This window comes from Natrix helvetica (assembly GCF_964273705.1).
Source record: "Natrix helvetica genome assembly, chromosome: 8".
Lineage (NCBI taxonomy): Eukaryota > Metazoa > Chordata > Lepidosauria > Squamata > Natricidae > Natrix > Natrix helvetica.
Window position 1 is genome coordinate 9,940,808 of NC_138559.1, and position 21,844 is coordinate 9,962,651.

At 43.7% G+C, this 21,844-nt stretch overlaps 1 protein-coding gene across 3 annotated transcripts in view; it reads left to right on the plus strand.

Annotated features, from left to right (window-relative positions):
• The first annotated feature begins 1,337 nt into the window (after positions 1-1,337).
• RHOBTB2 (Rho related BTB domain containing 2) overlaps positions 1,338-21,844 on the plus strand; it is a 52,106-nt gene continuing 31,599 nt past the window's right edge. The window contains exon 1 of one of the 3 annotated variants that reach the window (XM_081961421.1): positions 1,338-1,464. The gene's annotated coding sequence lies outside the window, so the exon portion shown is untranslated. Of the gene's footprint in view, positions 1,465-2,073; positions 2,289-10,129; positions 10,221-21,844 lie in introns of those variants that run through there. The other 2 variants (XM_081961423.1, XM_081961422.1) reach the window with 2 other exon arrangements.

The window sequence follows — 21,844 nt, forward strand, 5'->3', positions numbered from 1 at the left end:
GGTGAAAACGGCCTCCCCTGGCCCTCTGGAAGGGTGAAAAATCAGCTGGCCAGCGTGTGCATGCGCGTTGGAGTTGACAGCTGGTGTGCCACCAAATATGGCTCCATGTACTACCTGTGGCACGTGTGCCATAGGCTTGCCATCATGATTCTATAGTGTCTGTCTGTCTGTCTGTCTGTCTGTCTGTCTGTCTTCTACAGTATATGTCTGTCTGTCTATTTAACTATCTTCTATAACATCTCTCTCTCTCTCTCTTCTCTCTCTCTCTCTCTCTCTCTCTCTCCCCCTTTCCTCCTTTCCCTCTTTTCCTCCCTTCCCCCTCCCCCTTTCCCATTACCTCTCCCTTCTTCCCTCCCTCCCTCCCTTTTTCTACTAAATTACTGATAAATAATTCTAAAGAACGCAAAAAGACTGCATAACCACTGGTGGCATTTTGTTTAGGGCTGAGGGCCCATGAAATGACTGGAAATCAGTTGAGGTCCAGTCTTTGGATAATGTTTGCGTGAGGGTGGAGACGGAGCACTTGGGGTGCAGAGTTTGCACAAAGCTACAGTAGAGTCAGTTTGGTTTTGACTCAGCCACTGTGGTTTTTTTAAATATATCATTTACGCCTTGACCCACAACGGGAAGTCAACCATTGTGGCTTATTCAAAACCCCTAGTAGTTAAACAAACGGTAGTGTGGGATGATGTGCAAAGCAGATGATGACTCTGTTGGTCTACGATGCTGAGTTAAGCACTTTGTGGCAACCCAACCATTTTCGCTTATTTAATGCAACACAATGAAGCAACCCCTGAGATGTGTAACTCCAGGAGCAGGTAGTCCTCGACTTATGACCACAACTGAGCCCCAAATTTCTTCTGCTAAGCGTGACAGCTGTTAAAATCCATTTTGCCTTCATTTGATGACCCTTCAAGCCACAATTCGTAGGTGAATCATTGCAGTTGTTAAGTTAGTAACATGGCTGTTAAGTGAAACTGGCTTCCCCCTTCACTTTGCTTGTCAGAAGGTCGCAAAATGGGAGCACACGACCTCCGGGAGCCCTGCAACCGTCATAAGTACGAGTCAGTTGCCCAAAGTCTGCATTTCGATCATGTGACCATGAGGATGCCGCAATGATCTGGTGGAAGAAATGTCAATCTGGGTTCAGTTCCAAGTGGGGGGAAAAAGACACTGGAAACTTGGAGGCTGCTTGGAAAGATGGTTTAATGGTGGACAGGATCCCATGGCTTGAGCTCCTGAACAGAAAAGGGGGAATCACATACTTCCAGATGTTGGGTGAAGAAGAAAAGAGAGGGGACTTGCTGGGTTTTTTATACTCTGTTTGGCCCCTCCTCTCTGTTTCCTGTTCCTGTATAACAAATGTATTCTGATTGGTTGTCAGACTCCCATGGGGCCATGCAGGGGCAACTCTCTAGGCTGTGCTTTGAGTCCAAGTTTGGTTGAGTTCCCAGATGCCATGTGGTGAGTTGGGTAAAGGGCTAGTACTGTCATGCCTTAATCCCATCAGCCTGGAGCTGAAGGGGAGGGATCTTTGTTATGTAGAATAGACCGACCAGGCTTTTTAAAATGGCCCATTAACAAAGGTGGGAGCTATTAAGAGTGAGTCTGTTCCTGCCTAAAAACATGTTTCCCCATTTCTCATCCAGGGAAATACAATATTCAATATTTCCCAGGATATTTCATTTTTCTAGGAGAGGGGTGGGTGCTAATTTCCTACAGGTCCTAAGTGTGAAAAAATGGTCATAAGCCACTTTTTCAGTGCCGTTGTAACTTTGAATGGTTACTAAATGAATGATTGTAAGTCATGGGCTACTTGAACAGAGTTTTATTCAAAAAAAATCATGTTTACACACAGCTCAATGGGATGTGTGGATTCAGGCTAAGTCACAGCAGAAATTGTTTACCATCCCCAATGTGTTCTATTGTAGAGATGAGAGCTTCTGCAAAGGGTTTGAAAATCCAGTTTTCAATCCCCCTCCTCCTTGTAGTTGGGCTGGTCCCTTTAATCCAGCCAAACACACTGGGGTTGTCACAGGGATTTTTAAAAAAAAGATTAGCAGAGGAAGGTCTAGGAAACACGGATTTCCATGCTGAATTTCATGGAAGAAAAATAGGATAAAATTATGTCAAGAGATTCATAAACAAGGAATGTCTGTAGAGATTTTCAGTCATTCCAGGTCCCCCCCCCCAAAAAAAACCCCAAGAAAAAACAAGAAAACAACAACAACAGCAAGAAAGTCCAGTTGCCTCTTGAAAATGCAGCTTTGGGATTAACAAGGACACGGGTGAGTTTCAACTTTTTTTTACTACTGGTTCGGTGGGCATGGCTAAATGGGGTGGGGCATGTGACTGAGTGGGAGTGGCCAACCTGATGTCACTCACACACACTCAGTCACATGACCCCCTCACCAAGCCATGCCCAGAGAAATATGTAACAAAAGTGCGTAGAGTCAAGGCGATGGTTTTCCCAATTGCAATGTATGGCTATGAAAGTTGGACCATAAGGAAGACTGAGCGCCAAAGAATGGAGGCCTTTGAACTCTGGTGCTGGAGAAGACTCCTGCGAGTCCCTTAGACTGCAAGGCGATCCAACCGGTCAGTCCTAGAGGAGATCAACCCTGACTGCTCTTTAGAAGGCCAGATCCTGAAGAGGAAACTCAAATACTTTGGCCACCTAATGAGAAGGAAGGAATCACTGGAGAAGAGGCTCATGCTGGGAACGATGGAGGACAAAAGGAGAAGGGGACGTCAGAGAATGAGGTGGATGGATGGAGTCACCGAAGCAGTCGGAGTGAGCTTCTATGGACTCCAGAGGATGGTAGAGGACAGGAAGGCCTGGAGGAACATTATCCATGGAGTTGCAATGGGTGAGACACGGTTTCGCAACGAACAACAATTCAATCTTTAAATATATTCCAACCAAACTTGGAACCACATAAATGCAGGCAGAATAAAAACAGCTTTCCACTGAAATCATTAAGTATAGCAATCAATAATAAAACCACCTGGGGTTTCATCAGAAAATTAAAACAACGAAAGAGGCATAGTTGCACTCTATTGTTAGGGATAAATCTACGCCTGTTACAAAATTGCGTTTCTATTTTTCACATCTCCAGCCAGGGGACAGTAATTGCTTCCCTCTGATGGACTATTTGTGCACGCAGCCCAAAACCTAACCCTGAGTGACCTTGCCATCTGGATCTCAGCAAATAAACATTCCTCTTGTTTACGGAGAGTCTGAGATCCTCCAGGTCACGGTTCTCTCTCAAAGGTGCTTTTTCAAACGGAAAAACTGGACTTCCTTTCTTTCTTTTTTTCCCTCGGAGACATTTCGATTCTCATCCGAGAAGCTTCATCGGTTCTGGCAAGATGGTGGGGGTGGGTGGGGGTGGAAGCAGAGGTGGGATTCTACTGGTTTGGCTGAATAGGTAGTAACTTGACTGGACACATTACCGTACCGGTTCTATCCCGGGCGCCGCCAATTTTATATTCTGTTGTGCACATGCGCAGAAGAATCTTCATTGAAAAAATGTAAAATTTCCCCCTTTTTAATGGTGTGTGCATGCCAGTCCCAGAGAGGTGGGCTGTTTTTTGCAAAAACAGAGGCGTTTTTGCCTTTCCTCAGCCTCCAGAAGCACTTTGCAGGCTTCAGCAGGGCTGGCGGAAGGCAAAAATGCCTCTGTTTTTGTGTGAAAAACAGCTCGTTTCCTACCCTTCCCCCCCCCCCTGAAAAATGGGGTCATTTTTGCCTTCCCCCAGACTGTCCCTGAGGTCCAGGGATGACAAAAACCTTTTTTTCCCCTTACTGGGTAGTTTGCAGGGGCTCCCTTAGCTCTGGTGAGGATGGAGCCCCTCCCCTGTCAAAACTTTTCGCCATCGTTTCGGTGGTCATGGCTGGGTGAGGGGGGGGGTCATGTGACTGAGTGTGCGTGTGTGAGTGACGTCAAGTTGGCCACGCCCACTCAGTCACATGACTCCCCATCTAGCCACACCCACTGAACTGGTAGTAAAAAAAGTTGAAACCCACCCCTGGGTGGAAGGATCGGTTCTGACAGGATGGGGAGGGCGGGAATGGAAGGATCCTATTTCTTTGCAGCCATCTGGTCGTTCGCGCTCTCTCTGAGAGCCATTGAGGCCACTTGGGGGGGGTGTTATCTGTGCCCTCAAGGTGACCTGAACCAGGTGAGTTGTTTATGCAACCTTTTGGAACTTCTAAAAGGACTATGTCGGAAAGGAGGAAGTGGCACGCAAGAGCCATCTCTCTGGACACATGAGCCATCACCCATTCCATTCTTCCGGATTCCAGCGCACCGTCCAGCTAGTCTTCACGCAGGCGGGAGTGCGGGAAAGCGGAAGAACAGGATACACGCACCAGGCAGCTGCTCTTCTGGCTTCCGTTAGGTGCATGCATGAAGACTGGCCACCTGGTCTTCGGGTGCGGTCCCGTTTCTGTACTTAATGCACTTCGTGCCGAAAAGGTTTGCAAACACTGGACTGCGTTATAGACAGGAGATATATGATGTCCTATCCCTCCCCTTCTGTTGTTCAATTTTACACAGATGGCCTCTTTTGCCTCTCTTTCAAACCAACAGTCCTCTCTATGTGCATTCTCTTGGGTGCAGGTAGTCCTCAACTTGCAACAGTTCGCTTAGTGACCGTTTGAAGTTGCAACGGCCCTGAAAAAGGTGAGTTACTTTTAAACACTCGGGACCCTTGCAATATCCCCGTGGCCACGTGATTTATATTTGGATGCTTGACAACTGACTCCCATTTATGATGTTTGCAGCATTCCTGGGGTCACATGATCCTTTTTTGCGACCTTCTGACAAGTCAAGTCAATGGGGAAACCAGGTTCGCTTATCCACCGTTGAATTCCTCATTTAGCAACAGCAGCGATTCGTTTCAGGAATGTGGCAAGAAAAGTCGTAAATGGGGGGCAAAACTCCCTTAGCAAATGTTTCACTTAGCAACATAAATTCGGCTCGTTGGGCTCGTATGTCGAGGGCAACCTGTGTTCTTGTCACTTGTCAATAAAGTTCAGTGAGAGCTGCAGATAGCAATAAGCACTTAGCAGACTTATATGCCACTTCACAGTGCTTTATAGCCCTCTCTAAGCCATTTAGAGAGTCAGCCTCTTGCCCCCAACAATCTGGGTCCTCATTTTACCGACCTCAGAAGAATGGAAGGCCGAGTCAACCTTGAGCTAGTCAGGATCGAACTCCAGACAATGGGCAGAGTTGGCCTGCAGTACTGCATTCTAACCACTGCTCCACCACACAAGGAAGGAAGGAAGGAAGGAAGGAAGGAAGGAAGGAAGGAAGGAAGGAAGGAGGGAGGGGGGAGGGAGGGAGGGAGGGAGGGAGGGAGGGAGGAAGGAAGGAAGGGCAATAGCAATAGTCCTTAGACTTATATGCCACTTCACAGTGCTTTATAACCCTCTCTAAACTATTTAGAGAGTCAGCCTCTTGCCCCCAGCAATCTGGGTCCTCATTGTACCAACCGCAGAAGGATGGAAGGCCGAGTCAACCTTGAGCTAGTCAGGATCTAACTCCAGACAATGGGCAGAGTTGGCCTGCAGTACTGCATTCTAACCACTGCGCCACCACAGCAAGGAAGGAAGGAAGGAAGGAATAGTCCTTAGACTTATATACCACTTCACAGTGCTTTTATAGCCCTCTCTAAGCCATTTACAGAGTCAGCATATTACCCCCAAAATCTGGGTCCTCATTTTACCAACCAAAGATGCTGCAGAGCCAGCAATGCTTAAAGGAGCAAATGAGCCAATCTCTGCTCTGGCAGAAAGCCAATGGCAAGAGGCATGTAGGGGAGCCAATGACAAGAGCCCTCTCGCTGTGCACGGCACTCTTGATCGCTTTCAATCCAGCCGTCTCAAGGATCGTTTCCCACTGCATGCCGGCATACCGATCGTTCCTGAGCGCTTGCTTTCAACATGATGCGTGAGTCATCCCTCTCCTTCCATAACCTGGCCTTTGGCTAGCTCTTTGGGTTCCCACTGAATCACTACCAGCTCTTCCATGCTCCTAGTCACTTAGAGGGATGGTTAGCTTTTAGTTCCCACTGAGTCACGATCACCTTTCCTTTGCTGTTTCCCCATCTTTCCCAGGGCGTAATTACAAACCTTTGCATCCTGAGCACCTGTGTGCCTGAATACAAAACAATCAGTACTCGACCCAGCCAGGGTGTGCATTTATAACCCTCTGGTTTATTGTGGAGGTGACCGTGACTTGAGTATTCAACAGGGGGGGGGGGCGGGGCGAAGAGATAAAAAAGGCAAGACACAACAAGATAAGATGAGGCAAAAAAAGACTGCACAAGCCCACCAGCGTATGACTCTTTCATTTTATAAAGGAATGGTAGGAACATGCCAGTTGCTAGAGAATTATTTTTCAGAGTAAGGCCTGCAGAGTGCAAAAACTTTTTTAAAAAATTTACCTCTTCAAAATCTTGGTGCGTCTTATACTTTGGTGCGTCTTATACTCCGAAAAATATGGTGATCAGCCACCTCCGTTGGCCTTTCTCTTTCAATTAAGCTAGTTGTAAAAGGTGAGTATGTTACAAAGCAAGGAGGGGTTGAAGAAGAACACTCATTTCCCGCCTGCCTTTATTTCTGAGGCTAGTAACTTCTACTATATATTTCTTTGGCGGAGTAGGACACCTCGCTGCGGTGAACTCCCCACAGCCAACTCACCAAAGGGTAAATCACTGCCACCAACTCGCTGCAGCAAAGCCGATTCGCATAGCCAGCTTCCATGGGACAACTCAACATGCAGTAATTACAGGATAATATTATAAATCATAATATTATGAGCCTTGGTGGCGCAGTGGTTAGAGTGCAGTACTGCAGGCTACTTCTGCTAACTGCAGGCTGCCTGCAATTTGGCAGTTCAAATCTCACCAGGCTCAAGGTTGACTCAGCCTTCCATCCTTCCGAGGTGGGTAAAACGAGGACCCAGATTGTTGAGGGCAATAGGATGACTCTGTAAGCCACTTAGAGAGGGCTGTAAAAGCACTGTGAAACGGTATAGAAGTCTAAATGCTATTGCTATTAATATACAGTATATTACTAATAATATTAAGAGAGGAAAGGATCTAGAGTGCACTTATCTTGAGCTAAGTTGCCCCACAGTGAGGGGGCCCCAGCGAGTTGCCCTGAGACTCTGCATTTGGTAGTCCAAGGAAATATAAAATCAAATGCATGCTAAAGATGGTCGGTCAATGGAGCAAATTGGACCTATTGCACTAAGACACGGGTGTCAAACTTGCCACGTCACGTTGCCGTTATGTGACGTTTTGCAACAATTTCCCCCCTTCACAGAGCTGGCGTGGACCTGGTTTGCACATGATGCATCCAGCCCATTGGCCACCAGTTTGACACCCCTGCAGTAAGATGTAGCTCAGTATTACCTGTATTGCTTATCTGCTGAAGCTTTCCACTATATTACTATCAGTATCTTAACCTAACAAGGACTAAATCAGGCAGCCAGAGTCATTGACGGAGATGGGCGGCTGTAGAAATGGAATAAGTAAACAAAGAACCAATTACTCTTTCCCTGTTTTGTGTGGCAGTTCCCCTGGTTACTGATTTGCAAGAGTAATTCAAGATGCTCTCAGGCACGGCTTGTTTTCTGCACCACAGCCCACAGCACACAAATTCTCCTCTGATAATTCAACAGTGTGACACTAAATCATACCTACAGTACTATCTTGCGCCTCTGCTATTCCCTGACTATGTCTCAGCTAAAGAGTCACTAAGGGCATATGAATAACAGAATAACGGAGATGGAAGGGACCTTGGGAGTCTTCTACTCCAAACCCCTGTACAGGCAGGAAATCCTATCCTATTTCAGACAAATGGTTGTCCAACATCTTCTTAAAGACTTCCAGTGTTGGGGCATTCACAACTTCTGGAGGCAAGTTGTTCCACTGATTGTTTTAACTGTCAGGAAGTTTCTCCTCAGTTCTAAGTTGCTTCTCTCCTTGATTAGTTTCCACCCATTGCTTCTTGTTCTACCCTCAGGTGCCTTGAAGAATAGCTTGACCCCCTCTTCTTTGGGGCAACCCCTGAGATATTGGAAGACTGCTATCATGTCTCCCCTAGTTCTTCTTTTCATTAAACTAGACATAACCAATTCCAACTTTATATATTTGTGTCTCCAGTCCCCTAATCATCTTTGTTGCTCTTCTCTGCACTCTTTCTAGAGTAATGATGGCGAACCTATTGTACGTGTGCTGGAAGTGGCATGCAGAGCCATCTCTCCAGGCACGCCAGCCATTGCCCATTGCTCTTCCGAGTTCCGGCATGCACATCCACGCCGGCCAGTTAGTCTTCATGCATGCCGGAAACCGGAAGCTCAGCTTCCCAGCACGCACATGCGTGGTGGGGAACTGCTCTTCCTGTTTCTGGTGCTCCTGTGCATATGCGCTGGGGAGGTGCTTTTCCTGTTTCCGGTGCTCCACACACACACGTTTGCTCCTGTTTCGGCATTCGATGCAAAAAAGGTTCGCCAACACTCTTCTAGAGTCTCAACATCATTTTAACATCGTGGTGACCAAAACTGGATGTGGTATTCCAAGGGTGGAATTCCAAAGGTGGTCCTCACCTTACAACCACAATTGGAACCAGAATTTTCATCGCTAAGCAAGGCAGTTGTTAGGTGAGTCACACAATTCATTTTAGGTCCTTTTTTTCACCAGGGTTGTTAAGTGAGTCGCCAAAGTTTGTTAAACACATTGTCATTAAGTGAATCTGGCTTCCTTTCCTTGATTGCTTATCAGACATAGCTTGGAAGGTCACAAATGCTAATCAAATGAGTCCTAGGATGCTGCAGCCATTGTAACTTCATTGCCCATTATCAAGTCCACGAATTTTGATCGTGCGACTAGGGAGACGCTGTGATGGTTGTAAGTGCGAGGACTGGATGTAAGTCACTTTTCCCAGTGCTGTTGTAACTTTGAACCATTGCAAAACCAAGGGCCATAATTCAAGGACTACCTGAAAACCTTGTGCTAAGGATGGGCAAAAAAAAAAATCCTACACCGAGTGGAGGAAAAATTGTCTATTACAACTGTGCAAGTGATATACGGGAGAACATTTCCAGATAAAGACTTCGCCAAATGCAAAATATGGAGAGCATTGCATTATTTTTTGCATCTTTCATTTGACACCAAGAACGCCTCGACAATTGTTGTCTGTTCAGCTTTGTGTGCCCGTCGGCGAGCACCAAAAATAAATGCTTTCATGGCAACAGAAATGCTCAGGAAGCTGCATTCAAACATTACACCTAACAAACATTTTGAGAGACCAGAAGAAAATGGTTAGAGAAGGAGGAAGGGAAGGAAGGGATATATTAGTAGATTAAAGTTAAATGGGTTAATATTGTTAATGGTATGTAGTTAACTAAGATATAAGGGAATTATATTAACAGTATCAATTGTGGATAATTAATTAATTAAATTAAATGCTTATTATGTGAAACCTGAATTCGAGGATGCATGCGACTTATAGTAAAATAGACTAACCGATGGAATATGAAATGATAATTCGGTTTAACTTTGAAGGGGCAATCAATGATAACTGTTGACGTAGGAAGAAAAAAATAAGTTGAAGATGACAAATATGGAAAGAAAATAATATGTCTGAAATTGGAAATAGAATTATGATGTAAAATGAATTACGTATATGAGAGGATGTTAAAGGGAAAAACCGGGACAACGCTTCGTTTACAAAAGATTTTAAAATTTGTAATAAAAAATAAAAAAACCTTGTTTTTTTTTTTAAAAAAAAATTGCACCTAACAAAGTGGGACATTGTTCCTCCTTTTTTTTCCTGCCTAACCTTGAATCCTGCCTGCTGTCGTCTGTTCAGACAGCCGGACAGGTTGTGCATACATGTGTAGTCCTATTAGTGGAAAATTCCTTTCTATTGAGCATAAGCCACAACTGTGGTTGAACAGGTTTTAGTTCCCAGACGTGTTTTTTTTCCCCTTCCCGTCTCCTGGGAAAAAAAAAAATTCTCAGCCCGATGGCATCTGCTCAGATCACATGGGTGAGTAGAGTACGTATAAATTATGCTAACCTGCTCACACCAGTTAGTACTTCCAAGATCTTCCAGGAGCTTGGGCCTCCGATTCACTGAGACAGATCCAGAAGAGAGGAACAAGTCACTGTGTCCGTGCCTCCGAGCACTGCAGTGCAAGGTAACACCTGTGGCTTTCGCAGCAAACCTCTCGGGGTTTCCCCGGGTAGAAAACAGAAATTGCTGGAATTATAGCTACCCCAGGCGTTCTTTTTTTTTGCACATGCGTGCATGGGGACCATTGAGGCGCACAATTTGAAGCAACCTCAGGCTAGGAGCCTGGAAACGGGTTGGGAACAGCTGCGTGGTGATATCTTCCTCCGTTGGAGGGGAGCCGTTGTCATGCTGATGGGGACGATGGGAGCTGTGGTCTGGAGGGTCTGGAAGACTTTGGCTTATGGGATATTTCCCAATAGATGCTAACCCTGACAAAGAAAATTGCATATTTCCTTCCCACCTCCCGCCGGGACTGTTTTTTTGGGAAAGTTTCAGGAATCGGTTTTCTGCTTCAGCTAGAACAGTGATGGTGAAAGTTTTTGGCACCAAGTGCGCAAACTGGAACACGCACGCATGTGCGTATCCCAGAGCCCTGAAAGCATGAAGACCAGCTGGCCTGCACACACCTGCCTGGTTTTTTGGTCATTTTTGGCTGGTTCTGGGGCTGTTTTCAGATGGTTTTCAGACCATTTTCCCGACCATTTTCCAACTGTTTTGTGCCATTTTTCAGGAGAAAAATAGCCTGAAAATAGTCCAAAAAACGGCCTGAAAACACCCAAAACCGGCCTGTTTTTGGGGCCGTTTTCTGGTGCTCCGGTGTCCACAAGACCAGCTGGCTGGTGTGCAACTGTGCCCCAAAAACCAGAAGAACAGCTGGCGACGGCACATCTGCCCACAGAGAGGGCTCTGCGTGCCACCTCTGGCACGCGTGCCACAGGTTCGCTATCACTGAGCTAGAAGCTGGACTAAATGATCCGTCATTCAGTCTATTATTGTCTTCCTAAACTTTATCATCTCTTCCAGTTTATCCTTACTATGTTCTCTAGTTGTCTGGGAACGAGATAGTGAATGATTCCTCCATACAGATAGTCCTCGACTTACGACCACAGTTGGGGCTGGAATTTCCATTTGAAAAGCAATCCATTGCGCCTGATTTTATGACCTTATTTTGCTGCAGTTGTTAAGCAGATCACTGCAGTCATTAAGGGAATCGTGTGGTTATTAAGTGAATCCAGTCTCCGTCCCCCCCTTGACTTTCCTTATTGGAAGCTGGCTGGGAGGGTCCCAAATGATTCCCATGTGATCCCAGGATGCTGTAACCATTATAAATACATGCAGGTGTAAAGCACCTGAATTTTGATCTTGCGACCATGGGAATGCAGTGATGGTCATAAGTGCGAAGATGGTTATAACTCACTTTCTGTGTCATTGAAACTTTGAAAAAAATGTTTTGTAAGTCTAGGACTATCTGTATGGTTAATAAACCAGGTATCAATATAGGTGCCTAACGTCAAATTAATAACCTATTGTCCTGTTTAAGCAATAGGCCATTAATTTAGACAATGGGGTCAAAATTCTATTCTGTTCTTATTTATTCATTCATTCATTTTCCATTTTTCTGCAATCCTTGACTCTTGTCAGCTTACACAGAATATAAAACTGCTGCAGGTTGTCCCTGTTTCGTATTATATGTAAACCTTATTGCCTAAAAACATTTTATTGTTGATTGCTTTTGATGAAAAATTCTTTGTTGCGCATAAAACAGCCGTGATGTCAATATTTGTAAAGAGATGAAATAGAATCTGACAGTGTTGCATAACTTACCTGTTAGACACAATGTACAGGTATATATATATATATATATATATATTTGTGTTCGTAGATAACCTTACATGGGAAAAGACCCGAATACAACAAAACCAGCATATATATAAAATATATATAAAAACCACTTGGCTCAATAATTGGCTTTTGTATGAAACTCTTGGCATCTGATTGAATCTATTGTGCTAATTTAATAAATAGTGGTTTAAAATTTGTTCCGTGAAGAAGGCCTTAGTCTAAGACTCAATCAGTGAGAGAATTGGTAGATTTAATTTCTGAGCAATCTTCCAATCTGATCTCTGTAGAAATATCATTGTCCCCAGCACTCTAGGTGACTTACATCTTTGGAAAGTGCTATCTCAGGGACACTAAGGTCTACTAGATCTGCTTCCCTTTGACCAAACAGCCACAAGTTTTAGGCTGCAATTCTCACAACTAGCCACCGAAAAGAACAAATTTGACAATTACGGTCTCAACTCATTTGCAGAATGTCAGGTTATAGCAAATTCCATTAAACACCACCATGGTCCATGGTGTCCATATTGTAGAATTTCTAGCTGGAGGTCCAGACTGTGGCTGACTACAGCCATTTTTCAAAATATGTAGAGAAAACTGCAAAAATATGAAATCATGTAAGTTCTTATGTAATGATCAGGAAGGCAGCCATGTTAATAGAAGCAATATCCCATAGGACAGGGCTGTCCAACCCTCACAACTTCAAGATTGGTGGACTTCAACTCCCAGAATTCTGGGGGTTGAAGTCCACAAGTCTTAAAGTTGCCCAAGATTGGACCTCCCTGCGATAGGAGAAATAAGTGTCCCTTGGGTTCATTTCTGAAACAGCCACAGAACCTCTTAAATCAGGGGTCTCCAACCTTGACAACTTTATAACTTGTGGACTTCAACTCCCAGAATTCCTCAGCCAGCGCATGCTGGGAGTTGAAGTCCACAAGTTGGAAAGTCACCAAGGTTGAAGACCACTGTCATAGATGGCTACATTTTCAGACTAAAATGGTTTGCTTCCTTCTTTCCAAAGTGTTCCAGTGTCTCTAAACTTCTCAGCTGTTTTGGGTATGAACAGGAGGGCAATTGCAGTGATGTAGAAGCGAGAGACAAGAAGGCACAAACAACTATGATGCAAAGACTGAGAAATGATTGCTCAACAAAATGCACTTCTAGTAATTTTATTTCCCCAGGGCCTTATGCTTCCCCATGCTGAACTGTTTACAGTTGCCAGAAAGGACTGGATATAAAAACTGTAATTAGTGTTCTTCAAGCTTGCAACTCTGGGCTGATATCCCAGGCGTTGAAACTCTGGCTCCGTAAAAATTATGCCAAGTCATAAGACCTGAGCTCTCTCCTAATACCACGGAGTAGAGAAAATAATTCTGTAGAAATGCACCGCCTCCAACAGCATCAAAGCAGCTGTTGGGAAGAGCAATGTTCGTTTTGTAATCTTGTAGAAACTGGTGTTGTCTCGAGCTCTCTCTTTTGCCCTCCCCATCTCGAACTCTTGCCACATCAGGTAGTCTCCAGGAATTTTAGCCTCTCTTTTCCTCTTGCCAAACCATCCCTGGCATCTTAGAACTACCACTCAGTTGGTCAAGTCTTGCTTCCTGACTCAACCTTCAGCATGGAAAAACAAAGTCTACTTGTGAGACTGAAAAAAGTTTCCACTGGTTGCAATGTTTATTTATATGTCCCAAGATGCTCAGCAATTTGTCCTGGAAATAACTTTCTGATGAAAATTCATATCAGGAAGACTGGATGTCTCTAATTCAATGCTTTTGCAAGCTTTTGGAGTAGAACATCCAGTCTAGAGAAGTTGTGCTGTCCTTGTTATTCTCTCAGGTTGGTTGCTTGTTTGCAGATGTTTCTCTATCTGCATAGGTCACATCTTCAGTACTGGTGAGTGTGGGGCTTGTTCCTTATTTCTATACAGTTGCTCTGCCAGTGTTGGTGGGGTGTTGCTTCCTTTTTGGTAGTGCCTTGATTATTTTCTATGATAGTTTGTCTGGTGTTAATCCATGCTTCTCTGGGTATTGGTTGCTGTAGAAAATCTGTTCTGGTTGGTGTTTCTTTCTTAGCTTTTTTATTATCTCTTTTGAATGATGTGTAAATGGTGTTTATCTTTATGTATCTGTTGATGGCTGAAGTTCTACTCCAGCACTTCATGGAGATACTTTCCAAGGAAAGATTGAGATAAAAACAGCCACCAAGGAAGTTTAGAACAGGCTGAAAGACAGCATAGCTGTATGTGTCAGAGACAAGAGAGGGCACAACCATGGGTTAATAACAAGGCTTAAGATACAGAAGGATCTTAACAGACTTGAACATTGGGCCTTGCCTAACAAAATGAAGTTCAATGGTGAAAAAAGTATGCTTCTACATTTAGGCAAGAAAAACGAAATGGACAGGTACAGTATAGGTGGTACCTTGCTCAATTGTAGTAACTGTGAGGGGGATCTTGGAGTCCTAGTGGACAACCATTTAAATATGAGCCAGCAGTGTGCAGCAGCTGCCAAAAAAAGCCAACACAGTTCTAGGCTGCACCAAGAGAGGGATAGAATCAAGATCACCTGAAGTGTTAATACCACTTTATAAGGCCTTGGTAAGGCCACACTTGGAATACTGCATCTAGTTTTGGTTGCCACGATGTAAAAAAGTTGTTGAGACTCTAGAAAGAGTGCAGAGAAGAACAACAAAGATGATTAGGGAACTGGAGACTAAAACATATGAAGAACGGTTGCAGGAACTGGGTATGTCTAGTTTAATGAAAAGAAGAACTAGGGGAGACATCATAGCAACGTTCCAATACGTAGGGGCTGCCACAAAGAAGAGGGAATCAAACTCTTCTCCAAAGCACCTGAGGGCAGGACAAGAAGCAATGGGTGGAAACTAATCAAGGAGAGAAGCAATTTAGAACTAAGGAGAAATTTCCTGACAGTTAAAACAATTAATCAGTGGAACAACTTGCCTCCAGAAGTTGTAAACGCTCCAACACTGGAAGTTTTTAAAAAGAAATTAGATAACCATTTGTCTGAAGTGGTGTAGGTTTTCCTGCCTAAGCAGGAGATTGAACTAGAAGACCTCCAAGGTCCCTTCCAACTCTATTCTATAATTCCTACCTACATATCAGGACATATATCCAAGTCAAGCGAAAGTGATTTACTTCAGAATTTCTGAGCTACATCTCCAAGAACCCCTTGCCCAGGCTACTTAGGGAAAACATCAACTGAGATTTTAAACATCTGTAGGAGACAAAGATAACGTCACTTTTTGGCTAAGAAAAAAAATCAGGGCCTTTTTCTAAAGCTTACTGAACTATTCTTTTTTAAAAAAGAAAGTGATCTCCAATTACCTTATCACGTACTATCAGGTAATTCCAGTGGTGACATTCATTTTTTTTTACTACCAGTTCTGTGGGCGTGGCTTGGTGGGTGTGGCAGGGGAAGGATACTGCAAAATTTCCATTCCCACCCCACTCTGGGGCCAGCCAGAGGTGGCATTTGCCAGTTCTCCAAACTACTCAAACTACTCTGTCTGGTTCTGACAGAACCTGCTGAATTTCACCCCTGGGTAATTCCCCTTTTACTTACCTGTTTCACGTAAGGTCAGGTTGTGGAAAGTTAGGCATTGTTCAGAGACCCGTTCTAGCCAGACATAAGAGCAGAGTATAAGACTGGTTGTTCAAAGCATGCAAATTCCCATAACTCTGCCATAATTCTTTGCTGTTCCAAATCAAATATGCTTCCAATATTCTTCCCTGCTCTAAGATATCTTGCAGAGCATTATATACCAAATGCTTCCCATAAACAACAAATATTAAAAGAGCTCATTAAAGAGCAAAAGGAGAAAGGAAATCCTGTTATGATTCTCTTTGGAATTAGATGAAGAACCAGGAGGAAGAGTGGCTGTCTTAGAACTCACAGGGGTATAGATATTTTTTAAAGTCAAGCTGTGATTTTTTTTAAAAAAAAGCTTTTAGCTTATCTGCAGTGCAGTATTCTCGACTGGAAAAATGTGGGGGGGGGGAGAAAAAAAGAAATGAGGCCATTGATAACACTTAACTTCCTTATGAATGCATGGTGAAAATGAATGCATGGCGAGCCACTTGAAAGATGAAAAGTGCGAAGTATTGTGGTAATATGGTCCTATTTTTATGCAACTTTCCTTGCTAATAAAGGAGCAGAGAGAGAGAAAAACAGCAGGAGGCCAGTGTGAAACAATGAGGATGTGCTATCAAAAGCTACCCTGTGTCCATACAGAATATTTTTCCCCACTTTGTTTTTTGTTTTTCCGTGTAGCACCAGCGACTCTTAATACTGTATGAGGCTGTGAATATTGTATGAAGCTCTGCTACAGCGGGAAGCCAGGCCTGTAACAGTTTCATGCCAATCGCTACAGCCATCAGCCAGCATTCCACATCTGCTTGCTTTCATAGGTGCTCCGAAATCAGGGACGGACGGTGGCTGAAAAGCTGTGCAGAACGGTTAGAGCAGGGGGCAGCAACCTGTGGCTCTGGAGCCACATGTGGCTCTTTCCTCCCTCTGCCACAGCTCCCTGTAGCTCAAAATAGGTGTCACAACCGCCAATGTGCTACATCCACCAGCATGTGATTTAACGAGTTTTTCAATCCCCTGGTAGGCCATCCATGGATAAATCCAAGAAAAGAAAAGTTTCAGAAGAAAGCAGAACCTTTAATTCAACTACATAATATGCTAGTTTTGTGGGCGCTCAGGAAATAGTCAGGGACGGGAAGCATTTTGTGGCTCCCGGTGTTGTTTTGTTTTTTTTCTGTGGGAAATGGGTCCAAATGGCTCTTTGAGTGTTTAAGGTTGCTGACCCCTGGCCTACGTTTTAAACCATATGATGAATGATTGAGGGAACTCGGTAGGTCTAGTCTAAGGAAGAGAAGGACACGATAGCAGTCATCCAGCACTTGAGGTGCTCTCACAGAGAAGAGAGGGGTCATCTATTCTCCAAAGCACCTGAGGGCAGGACGAGAAGTAATGGGTGGAAGATCATTAAAGAGAGATCCACCCTGGAACTAAAGGAGAAATTTCCTGACAGTGAGTACAATTGATCAGTGGAACGGATTGCCTTCAGAAGTAGTAGGTACTCCATCATTGAAGGTTTTTAAGAAGTGATTGGACAGCCATTCGTGCAGAACGGTACAGGTTTCCTGCTTGAAAAGGGGGTTGAACTACAAGATTAGAAGGTCTTCAAATTCCTTCCAACTCTATTCTTCTAGGCTCTAGTATAATCATTGAGGAAATTTTTCTCAGGCAGCCATCTTCTTTCTAAGCTTTCTAAGTTGGATAAGGAAATAGGAAGAACTGCAGCTTCCTCCAGCAATGATTCAAAGACTTATCCAGCCTGGTTCCTTTCCCATCTTCTCAGTCTGGTTTGGTGGTTGGCATCTCAAAGGTCTGAGATTAGGGAAGGCATCATTCCATCATGTTCCAATATCTCAGGGTTCCAATATCTCAGGAGTTGCCATAAAGAAGAGGGAGTCAAACTATTCTCCAAGGCACCTGAGGGTAGAACAAGAAGCAATGGGTCGAAACTAATCAAGGAGAGAAGCAACTTAGAACTGAGGAGGAATTTCCTGACAGTTAGAACAATTAATCAGTGGAAGATCAGTCTTTAAGAAGATGTTGGATAGCCATCTGTCTGAAACGGTATAGGGTTTCCTGCCTAGGCAGGGGGTTGGACTAGAAGGCCTCCAAGGTCCCTTCCAACTCTACTATTGTATAAGGTTTCAGAGGTGATAATCCAGTAATAACAAATGTTTAAGGACTATGACCATTTTATAAAAAAGTCAAGCTAAGTACACAAAGACTGCCTTGCCAGATGCAGCCACAGATCAAATACAACCTCCTGGCCAATAACTTCCTAATCTGGAGAAGTCTTTGCTGGAACGATTGGCTGCGTTGGTATAAAATGCTAAACTAGGTAAAAATCGTATTTTGGTCCCTGCCAGTGGCTGAGTATGTTCTAGGAACATAGACTATTACCTGAAACTACCTTGTGGTTTATTTCTTTGGAAAGTGCATGTTAGCAGTTGGGTTTTGTTAACACAGATTACATTGTGGTATAAAACCAGGCACTGAATTCATTAGAATCTAAGATCTGGCATATAATCCTGCAAGATCTTTCCATTTTGATAACTCAGAAGCAAAATGTGAAGAGGGGGACCATCAACCTCGAAGATCAGTGTTTCCAAATATTAGCAACCCTGAAGGTTTCTGGACTTCAGCTCCCAGAATTCCCAGCCTGATTCCCCTGCTGGCTGGGGAACTCTGGGAATTGAAGTCCCAAGGCCTTCAAATTACCAAGGTTGAAAAACACGGCTGGACGTGACCATTGAATCATCTCCTGTTCAGATGTGCTGACAGAGAGTCTATGAAAGGGTGAAATCTGATGGCTTATGTTGGCTGGGAACCCTGAGGGGCAGGTTCAGTTGGGAGAAGATTAACATAATAACAACATATTTTTCCTCTTTTGTTAAGGGGCTTTGTTTCTTGCTTCATATTTTAAATGCATTCCTCAGATTTGATGCTTAGAGGAGTACATTGTATATTGAGGTTCTCCTTCCATCTCCAATGCAATCTATAGCTATTCCTAACTGTTAGGAAAACTATTCCTAATATTAAGCTGATCAGCCATTTAAATACTGAAGTAGGATCCTAGCAAGGATTCCTTAAAAAAAAACACTCTCCAAATTATGTAACTGTGTTGAGCTAGGGCAATGCAGAAAACTGAGAAGAACAAATACAGTGGCATTTCTGGATTATGTAATCAGTGTTATTTCAGGTGCCCTGCATTTTGAGATATGCTTATAAGGAATTAAAGGTGTATTTGTGCTTGACAACTAGGGGTCATGATCAACATCTCTCTGGCTTGAGTGGTGACCCTCACATTATTTCTTTTCCTAATGCTGGCTGCAGTCCCTCTTATATTCTTAGCCACAGATTACATCAACCAAGCAAACATGTAAATAAATCCCATGATATAATCTTCTTTAGCCTCAGATTTGTGGAGTGAATGTGAACATTAACAGGGTTAATGAGCTGCTTTTCCCTGCTCTGTGTCATTTTCTTTCCTCAAAAGCACTCTGAAAGGAGTTATTTTGAGTTTTTTTCCCCCTCAGAAGTCTTCAGAAGGTAGACGTGCTTAAACCTATACAGTGGCAGTCTAAACCAAATCTTCTAGATTGGTTACCATCTAGATAAGACACCAGGTCAAGTGATGGAATTCACATTTTTTTACTACCAGTTCTGTGGGTGTGGCTTGGTGTGGCTTGGTGGGTGTGGCTTGGTGGGCGTGGCAGGGGAAAGGATACTGCAAAATCCCGATTCCCTTCCCACCCCCACTAACCAGCTTTCCAGCTCTGTTCTCTTATACAGGGCAACAAAAGAAGACCCAGCCGATCAGCTGGGACTTCGAAGGCAGCAAATAGATGAGGGGGGGGGGGCAGCCAGAGGTGGTATTTGCCAGTTCTCCAAACTACTCAAAAATTTCCGCTACCGGTTCTCCAGAACATGTCAGAACTGGCTGAATACCACCTCTGACCCAGTCCTGATATTGTTCTGTTTTATGAATTGATACAACATTCTCCTTACTTTCTTTGATTGCTTTGTGCAAACACTGTGGAACTGCCAACCAAGCAACCTACTGGGATTTCAAGCACCAATCCTCTATTGCTTCGAAATCTCCAACTTAAAAGGAAGAAAAACCTTTTCAAACAGATGTAGAAAGGCATGCAATCTCAACCTGTCCATCAAATGCAGAGAGAGGGGGGAGGGGAGAGAGAGAAAGAGAGAAGCTGCAGACTGGAAGTAGCCTGAGGCAAAGTTACTCTCAGATCATTTCCTTTACATGGGATCAATCTTTTCCTCCTTCAGTTACTTAGCTTTACAAGACTAAGAAATGCAATCTATCTCCATTGGGCTGCTCGGAGGGGTCTAGGACAGCTCTCTGCAGCCAACCCAACATGGCCAACTCGCATGGCCAACTGACTGGCCAACCTGCCACAGACAACTTGCCATGGTCAATTCACATGGGATAACTCACCTCCACTAACTCGCCATAGTGTAACTCACTGTGGAACAAGAGTTAGACTGATATCAAAGAAATGGTAGAATAGAATCATTACTTGAAATAATTAAATCGAATTGTTGAATTGTTCCGTAGTGAGTTGTCCCATTCCGTATTTGGAGGGGTTGATCCTTACAAGGATTTCCCCAACTGAGATTTTTGAATTGTGGATGTTATCCTCAAGTCGCTAACTTTGTTGGAAGATTTAAGGATAAGAGGCTTAAGTTACTTTCAAGTCTCCAACTGAGGTTGGTGCGGGAAGAGTTGGTCTATTCCAATGACTCTCTGCCTAACTAACTTGCTCCAACTGATGAACCTGCTTGGATGAGCAGCAAAAGATCTCAAAACTAACAAGAAAATAAATCCAGTTGCCATGACTCAACCTTCAGACAATTTTAACCTGGATAACTGAGAATCTTCATTGACTCAAATCTCTTAACTTCTGCCTCCTGGAATTTTAGCTTTGGTAAGCTATGCAGAGGTTTGAAGTTGGAGAAAGCCTATCTGTACATTTGCTGTGGCACGTAAATCAAAGTTCCTTAATCAAAATTAAGCAGCAGCCCCCTTCAAAATTCTATTCCAGGAATTGTTCAAAGCTTAGCCAGATAAAAGGATTCTTTTAATTAAAAAAAAAGCCAACAATCTTCAAAATGGAAGCCTTGGATGATGTCAACCACTGCTTCTCTGTATCAGGTGTGGGGGACTCATCTGACAGTCATCCCTAGTGCTGGATAGCTTAGAAACGGTTGCCAGGACAACTGGAGAGGTGAAGAAGAAAATCTTGTGCTATCCTATGACAGATCACTTGGGAAGCAAGCTTTGGTCTGCTTTTGAAATCTATTCCTCTTCCTTTGCTTCAATTGGAAAGAGCTATAGTTCAGACTCATCTGCCAGAGATATCAGATGAAGCCACTCTTTCGGGGATCTAGCCGTGTTTTACACTTTGCGGACATGGGGACAAACCCAGAGTTTAGAGCTGCTTGTTTGTTTGGCTTTTCCAATCCAGTCCCCAAATGCTTTCTACAATCACTGCATCACCGTAGCTATATTTAGTTAGTTCAGACTTCATAACACATCCATAGTTCAGCCTTCTCACATCTGTTGCACTCCAAAGATGCTGGGATTGTAGTTCCCAGAACTTACAAACCAGCCTGTTAAGTATTTGTGGAGTTTTGTGGACTTTACATTTTCTTACTGGAGAGAAGATAAACCAGGAATCCTCTCAGAAGGCTACAGAGGGTAGTTTAAAAAAAATCAAGATGGCAGCCAATGGCGTGATTGAAGCTCTAATGTTTTTACAATGCACGTAAAATACTGCTAAAATGTCAGAACCAAAAATGATATGTGGTGATTCTTCTAAACTTATTTATTTCATTTTTTACATCTACCGTGTTCCCCCCAAAATAAGACAGGGTCTTCTCCCCCCCCCCAAAAAATAAGCACTTGGCCTTATTTTAGGGGAGGTCTTAATATTTTTGAGGTGCAGGAGGCAGCGAGCGTGGTCACCTCATGGCTGCTGCTGTGTTGCAATATTTTGGGGGGAGGGTTTATTTTCAAGGGAGGGCTTATTTTAGCGCATGCACTCAAAAGCCCAATTGGGCTTATTATCCGGGGAGGTCTTATTTTCAGGGAAACAGGGTAAGCCTTAATTCTAAATCCTAATCCTGCTTCTCAACAAACCAGGCCTAATTTTCAAACCTATTGTAAGGTTTCAGATTTGATAGGCAGCCATTATAAGGTAGTGGTTAAAGGGCTGGAGCAGGAACTCCTTGACATACGACCAGAATTGAGCCCAGAATTTATGTTGCTAAGTGAGAAATT